The following is an 8,707-nucleotide window of genomic DNA, read 5'->3' as shown; positions in this document are numbered from 1 at the left end:
CAATCTATGGTTCGCCTGCAAAACATTCACAAACAAGCAAGCACCTGTCCAGACACAACCATTGTCAACAATTTCCCCAAGTTTCTATCGGCTGGAACTTAAAACAAATTCTATGAACAAAGTTTTTTTGCCTAAAGAGCCGACCATGGAACTCTATACTGCGGGGCTGCTTTCCAGCTGATTACAACAAGTTCAATTTAAACAATGTAAATGAAGACTAAACTAATCGATAAAAAATGAAGGCAAAACTAATCGATAAAAAATGAAGGCAGAACTAATCGATAAAAAATGAAGGCAAAACTAATCGATAAAAAATAAAGGCAAAAATAATCGATAAAAAATGAAGACAAAACTAATCGATAAAAAATGAAGGCAGAACTAATCGATAAAAAATGAAGGCAAAACTAATCGATAAAAAATCAAGGCAAAACTAATCGATAAAAAATGAAGACAAAACTAATCGATAAAAAATGAAGGCTAAACTAATCGATAAAAAATAAAGGCAAAACTAATCGATAAAAAATGAAGACAAAACTAATCGATAAAAAATGAAGGCAAAACTAATCGATAAAAAATGAAGGCAGAACTAATCGATAAAAAATGAAGGCAAAACTAATCGATAAAAAATGAAGGCAAAACTAATCGATAAAAAATGAAGGCAAAACTTATCGATAAAAAATAAAGGCAAAACTAATCGATAAAAAATAAAGGCAAAACTAATCGATAAAAAATGAAGACAAAACTAATCGATAAAAAATGAAGACAAAACTAATCGATAAAAAATAAAGGCAAAAATAATCGATAAAAAATGAAGACAAAACTAATCGATAAAAAATGAAGACAAAACTAATCGATAAAAAATGAAGGCAAAACTAATCGATAAAAAATGAAGGCAAAACTAATCGATAAAAAATGAAGGCAGAACTAATCGATAAAAAATGAAGGCAAAACTAATCGATAAAAACTGAAGGCAAAACTTATCGATAAAAAATAAAGGCAAAACTAATCGATAAAAAATAAAGGCAAAACTAATCGATAAAAAATGAAGGCAAAACTAATCGATAAAAAATGAAGGCAGAACTAATCGATAAAAAATGAAAGCAAAACTTATCGATAAAAAATGAAGACAAAACTAATCGAAAAAAAATGAAGACAAAACTAATCGATAAAAAATGAAGACAAAACTAATCGATAAAAAATGAAGGCAAAACTAATCGATAAAAAATGAAGACAAAACTAATCGATAAAAAAATGAAGGCAAAACTAATCGATAAAAAATGAAGGCAAAACTAATCGATAAAAAATAAAGGCAGAACTAATCGATAAAAAATAAAGGCAAAACTAATCGATAAAAAATGAAGACAAAACTAATCGATAAAAAATGAAGGCAAAACTAATCGATAAAAAATGAAGACAAAACTAATCGATAAAAAATGAAGGCAAAACTAATCGATAAAAAATGAAGGCAAAACTAATCGATAAAAAATGAAGACAAAACTAATCGATAAAAAATGAAGGCAAAACTAATCGATAAAAAATGAAGACAAAACGAATCGATAAAAAATGAAGGCAAAACTAATCGATAAAAAATGAAGGCAAAACTAATCGATAAAAAATAAAGGCAAAACTAATCGATAAAAAATGAAGGCAAAACTAATCGATAAAAAATGAAGGCAAAACTAATCGATAAAAAATGAAGACAAAACTAATCGATAAAAAATGAAGACAAAACTAATCGATAAAAAATGAAGGCAAAACTAATCGATAAGGTAATGAAGGTAAAAATATCGATGAGAAAATGAAGACAAAATTAATCAATAAGAACAGGAAAACAATACTAATCGATAAAAAGAAACCTAAACTAATCAATAAAAAAATCAAGTGATCTACAAGACTTAGTAGTACGGACGACACGCATTATCATGATGGAAGATGACTTTCTTTCTGTTGACTAAAAAAGGTCGCTTTCGGATCAACCTGGGTGAAAATATTACAGAGAATATACGGCACAATCACGTTGACACACCGGTTTCCGTCAGATCACTGAAGTTAAGCAACGTTGAGCCTGGTTATTACTAAAATGGGTATCCAATTTGGGAAGTCCAAGTGCTGTATGTAGGAGGAGTCTATACCTCTCTTCAAGAGTTGCAAAAACCTAACGTCGTCATCTCCCCTAACAGGGATATACATGCGATTGGGGATCGCTTATGAATTTCATACTCCCATGAAACTTCCTCTTTCAGAGGAAACCGGTTAAACCCGAATAGGCTTAGTACTAACGCACACAGAAAATATTACAGAAAAATATGAATGATGCTTTAATAATCTGAAAGAAAACATATAACTTAATCATAGTGATATGTTTAAGTAATAAATTAATAATAATAAATTAGTAAGAAGTTAATATTAAATTAATAATAAATTAATAAATTAATAATAAATTAGTAATAAAATAATAATAAATTATTAATAAATGAGTAATAAATTAGTAATACATTAATAATAAATTAGTAATAAATAATTAAATTAATAATAAATTAGTAATAAATTAAGTAATAAATTAATAATAAATTAGTAATAAATTAGTAATAAATTAATACATTAGTAATAAATTAATAATAAATTAATAATAAATGAGTAATAAATTAAGTAATAAATTAGTAATAAATTAATAATAACTTAGTAATAAATTAGTAATAAATTAATTATAACTTAGTAATAAATTAGCAATAAATTAATAATAAATTAGTAATAAATTAAGTAATAAATTAATAATAAGTTAGTAATAAATTAATAATAAATTAGTAATACATTAAGTAATAAATTAGTAATAAATTGATAATAAATTAGTAATAAATTAGTAATAAATTAGTAATAAATTAAATAATCAATTAATAATAAATTAATAATAAATTAGTAATAAATTAATAATAAATTAATAATAAATTAGTAATAAATTAGTAATAAATTAAATAATCAATTAATAATAAATTAATAATAAATTAGTAATAAATTAATAATAAATTAGTAATAAATTAAGTAATAAATTAATAATAAATTGGTAATAAATTAGTAATAAATTAATAATAATGGTTTAAAATGCCCGTTCTATAAACCGGCAATGCACCAACCTGATAATTATTTTCCTCTCATGGCGAATAGATGCGACACTGGGGTTGAAAATAGAGATTTGAAAAGCCAGCCTCCTACATGGCAACTATCTCGGTATTCCGAGTTATTAAAACTGGGCAGTCCTATCGGCATTCCCCGGCAGGTGAGTATCAAGTGGTCAGCAATAAAGTTTCGTCTTCCGAAAGACGAGATGCAACGGCCTTAATCGATTAGCAATAAACTAATCCCATTCTCAGAGAGTGAGAAGGTAATGCCTGCAAAGGTGGACCTCCTAGAACTGCACAGGAAATTTAACAGTAGCTAAAAAGTAACAACATCTGACCAATGGCCTAGACTCTGTGGGACGATGTGACACAAGGGTGGGAAAATGGGATTGAATAGCCAACGCCCAAGACAAAGGACAACCTGGCTTACAAAAATACCTGGATATCAACATCGGCATTCCCTGGTAGGGGTTGCTTCAAGCAATAAACAATAAACTAATCCTTTCTCAAAGGTAGAGAAGATAAAAACTAGGAGGTTAGTTACTTCCTAAATACAACACCAACATGTAACAAAAGATTAAAAAGAGAGGGAGAGTCAGGAAAGTTACCCTAACTTATTAAAACTTATCTGGGAAGCCCTATCGGCATTCCCCGGTAGCTGAGTATCAGGTGATCAGCAATAAATTTTCGTCTCCCGATAGACGAGATGCAACGGTCTGGGAGATTATTTAATTTTTCACCACTGCAAGAGACAAAAGGTAAAATCAAACCACTACCTTTAAATAAAAAGCACCCTGGCCTATTAAAAATTGCCTGGGCAACCATGTCGGCATTCCCGGCTAAGGGTGCCTCAGGCGGTAAGCAATAAGCTAACTAACCTTGAAATACGGAAGGTAACGGCCTGGAAGGGGTGGTCTCCCCCCCCCCTCCCCCAGAGCGGCATAAAACCATACGGACTAATGATAAAGCAGCAGGAAACAAATCGTCTTAATTATGACTTAGAGTGTTTTGGTGCCGAAGGAAAAAAAACAAAACAAAACAAAAAAACAAAAAAAAAAAACAAAAAAAAACAAACAAAAAAATCTACGTCTGAAAAGCAAATAAAAAACAAACAAGCAAAATAAAAAAACAAAAACAAAAACAAAAAACAAAAAACAGTTTCTGCATGAAATGATGCAACCAAAGTTGACGTGCAGTAAAAACCCAACAACTAATTAACCAATAATTTCATTAGGTACATGGATGTAAGCGACATAACAAAAACAAAAATAAAATTGATGACGAGTGTTACAAGAAAAAACAGTTAATGTGCACTGGTTGTCAAACCTGTTTATTCCGAAAGCCGCTCTTAATATGGGGAGGTTGAAAATAATAAAAAATGCCTTTCGTAATAATCATCCCCAACCTTCCCATGTAAAGAACGGCTTTCGGAATAAACATCCCAACCTCCCTATTTTAACAACGGCTTTCAAAACAAATAGGTTGGACATTGACCGAAAAACAGTGCACATTGACCGAAAAACTTACGGCTGATAAAATTTGGTTTTGTCGCCTGTAATTAATTTTATTTTGTTTAATTAGCAGTTAATAATTGATTAAATTATCATTAGTTTATGGGAAAAACAAAATCATGCAAAAAAAAAAAAAAAAACGATTAAAATCACGAAAAGTTATATATATATATATATATATATATATATATATATATATATATATATATATATATATATATATATCCTATCTTTACATCATCAACGCTCTGATCCCCATCTGGCATCAATTGAAATGGATGGCTCTCGTCTAGGAGAAGCCCCTTGTTTTGACAAGCTTCTGGGTTTGTCCTTTACTCCTGATCTGAAATGGAACACGTACATCAAGTCTGTTGCCAAGGTCGCTGGAAAGATGGCGGGATCCTTCTACCGCTCCAGAAGATATCTCACTACTGATGCCATTCTCTATCTACAGGGTGAACAGAAAGTCCTTGGACCAATTCAAAAGTGGTTTATTAATAGAAAATTACAAAAATATAAATTAAACATGAATGAAAATTATAAGTTAGGAAACCAAGAATAAATTCAAATTATTTATTTTCAATGTGATGTCCGTTCTTTTCCATTAGACATTCAATTCTCTGTCTGAAGTTACCAACCAAGGCACGCAGCGTTTCCTGAGGTATTTTAGCCCATTCACTCAGAAGAGATGTCTTCAAAGCATCAACACTTGGATGAGCAACAGAACAGACCTTTGCTTCCAACAAAGACCACACCGAAAAATCCATGGGATTCAAATCAGGCGATGCAGGAGGCCACATCTCCTTACTCCAGAATCTTGGAAAATGACGTTGGCACCAGTCCTGAGTTTTTCTGGAGGTGTGGGATGGTGCTCCATCTTGTTGGAAGGTGAAAGGCTGATCTTTGAAGTGTTTCTTCATCTCTTCAAATGCTGGAACCAAAATATCGTTAATGTAGCGATCTGTGTTGATCTTAACCCCCCTGCTCCACGAAAATCAGAGGCGACTTCCAAGATTTGGAGACTGCAGCCCACACCATGAGGGAAGGCGGCTTTTGTCGGCGGAAAACTATTCTCACGGAGTCATCAATGTCTGCTGAAGATTTTGCGTAAACTCTGTCGTTCTGATTGTTAACAGTCGCTTCAATTGTGAAGAGTTTTTCATCAGAAAAAAAACGGTCTCTCGCTCTGCCGTGCCAGCCTTCAGTTCTCCAAGAAGAAGCTTTGCTCTTTCAAATCTCTTGTGCTTTTGGGCAGGTGTGAGGTACTGTTTCTTCCTCATCTTGTAGGGGGACAACTGGAGATCGTTTTTTATGATGGTTCTCATCGAGGTCACGCTAACATTCATGTCTTTAGCCATTTGTCTTGCAGATCTCTTCGGGTTCCTCCTTACCCTCTCTCGGACAGCTTTAATCACCTTCTTTGTTCGGGCAGTGCGAGGTCTTCCACTCCTAGGACGGTCTTAAGATGTACCAAGTTCCTTAAATATGTTCACAACATGGTACACGGTGGATTTAGCCACTTTCAAGAGCTTAATAATCTCTGAGTGTGTCCTTCCCGCGCAATGAAGCTGAATTATGGCCTCTTGTTTGCTCATTTTTCTGAAAGTTTAAACAAAATTATTTTAATATTTTTGTTGAAAATAATTAGATCAATAGTTAGACTAAATACTTACTTCATTCGGAAAGAGAAAAAGTGATTTTAACAATATTTAATTTTAAAACTAAAAATGGCCCAAGGACTTTCTGTTCACCCTGTATATAAAAGCCAAGTACGTCCAAGGATGGAATACTGCTGCCATATCTGGACAGGAGCTGCTAAAAACAGCCTATCCTGCCTTGACATAGTACAAAATAGACTTCGTGGCTTAGTGGGGGATGTCCTTTTCTCTACCCTGCAACCTCTCTCCCAAAAAGAGACGTTGCGAGCCTATTCTTGTTTTATCCTTATTTCCATGGCAGGTGCTCGTCTCAACTTTAATCTCTGGTCCCCCCTCGCCAATCTTTCACGAAAAACACCCGTCTAGCTGAATCAACTGTGAAAAACTTTCCCCACTCTTTATCTGTACCTAAATCAAAACGTAGATTCCATGAACAAAGCTTCTTTCTTAGAACTGCACGCCTGTGGAACTCTGTTCCGTCTGCCTGCTTCCCACCGGACTACAACTTGGATGTCTTCAAGTCCAATGTTAACAAATTCCTAATGAACCGCCCCCTTAAATAAACACTTCATTTAATCTCCACACTAACGTACTGTACTTGCAATAACCCTTATCCCTGAGTGGCTTCCGGGCATTGATAAGTGGTGACCACCGTGTAATATATATATATATATATATATACATATATATATATATATATATATATATAGGGGGATTTAGACCTGGAGTCTAAAAGAGCAAAGTTTATTTTAATGTATTAATACTCTAAAAGAACAGTGCTCACAGTACTGTATATATGTAATAAGCTTAATAGGTATATTTATCCTAGAGCTATATTAATATTGAGTGTAAAGATGATTAATAATTGTAAATAATGGATCCGTTTCAAAAGGAAAAACAAACAAAATCAAATTCAGTGTACGATCGTTTCCGAAACGAAATTCATTTTATTAAAATTGACAACAATTATTGACAATAATTATTGACAAAAATTATTGTCAATAATTATTGTCAATGCTTATTGTCAATAATTATTGTCAATAATTATTGACAATAATTGACAAATACTTTTGACAAATACCCGTTGTTGCTCTGTAAAAACATGTTGCCGGGCGGAGAGTTTTGTCACAAACTATTTAAGATACACCAAATATTCTAAGTTATTACAATTTTCAGGAAAATTACCATTTTTTTTACATTTTTGGAAGCATAAAATACAGTCATCTTCATCTATTACATTCAAACGAGGAAATAAAATCTCATAGCTTAAAGGGAAATAACTCGTAGGTTAAACAAAAACTTCCATTTTTAAAAGCAGCTGATGTTGATTATATAAATAATTAAAAATAAATTAAATGAAATGTAAGATAAATTAAAAAATAAATTTAATAAATGAACTATATACTATATTTTCAAACAGAATACTGAAAACTATTCTATTGAACATTTAGAGCTAATTATTAAAACTGATTTTCTTTAAGGTAATATGCAAATGAGATAACTTCTTGAATGTTGATTCCTTTTGAATAAATAGTATATAAAGAAATTATGCAGTAATAAAACTATATACAAGTCAGTTTTCAATATTGAAATCTATTTATGAAACCGTGTACCTTTCGTATATTGTGAATAAACAACCATAAAAACTACAATTATAATATAAAATTAATTTAAATAATAGTCATTCATTTATACCGAGACACTGTTTTCCATGCTTATGTAATCATCAGTGTAAGGTAACGATTCCGGCCGGTCACGCGAAGGAAGGTAATTATTGAACGCCGAATTCGGGACCATGCTTGCTTCACTTGCTGTGTTGTTTCCTGGAGTCTGGATGCCAACAAATCTCTCCAGATATCCAGTACTCTCCACCTCTTTCGTTAATCCTTTGCGAATGAATTTGCGTTATCGCAACAATCGTTTGCCATTAATTTCTCGCTAGCAATGACCATTAGTTTCCACTGGAATTTGGGTGATACCGAACCCCCACAAAATCCCAGTCCTTTTCGCACTTATCGTTGTTGCAAATCAACGGTATTTTGGTCCAGCGGGACATTTCTGCAATCAAAATATATGGAGATAATGATTTTATAAGAGGGAAAATGTACGCACAATGACAATCTAGAGTGTTCTCATAGACGCTAGTTGATTGCCTTAGTTATAATCCTTAAGTATCTGTAAACAAAGTGGCTTGATAATTATATATATACTAGCATTTCAGCCCGGCATTGCCTGGGTGTTTGGCGGTGTATCTTGAGCAAAAAAAAAAAAAAAAGTGGTAGTAGGAAGGCAGGCTCGAACCCGTACCTCAAAGAAAAAAGAACGGGGGAAAACGTGATGTCTTTGCTGTTATGACCACCGCCAAACCGGAAGTGACGTAGTTTAAATTAAGGCTAGACAATCAAAAGGAGAGTATGACTTG

General features: G+C 32.4%; 1 pseudogene; it reads left to right on the top strand.

Annotated features, from left to right (window-relative positions):
* The first annotated feature begins 1,999 nt into the window (after positions 1–1,999).
* Positions 2,000–2,118, top strand: LOC145255893 (5S ribosomal RNA; annotated as a pseudogene).
* Positions 2,119–8,707: the final 6,589 nt, after the last annotated feature.

Source organism: Euprymna scolopes, chromosome 31 (genome assembly GCF_053919585.1).
Source record: "Euprymna scolopes isolate OS-2025 chromosome 31, ASM5391958v1, whole genome shotgun sequence".
In the NCBI taxonomy this organism is placed as follows: domain Eukaryota; kingdom Metazoa; phylum Mollusca; class Cephalopoda; order Sepiida; family Sepiolidae; genus Euprymna; species Euprymna scolopes.
The sequence above is the reverse complement of the archived record's forward strand: the minus strand, read 5'-3'. Positions and strand labels throughout refer to the sequence as shown.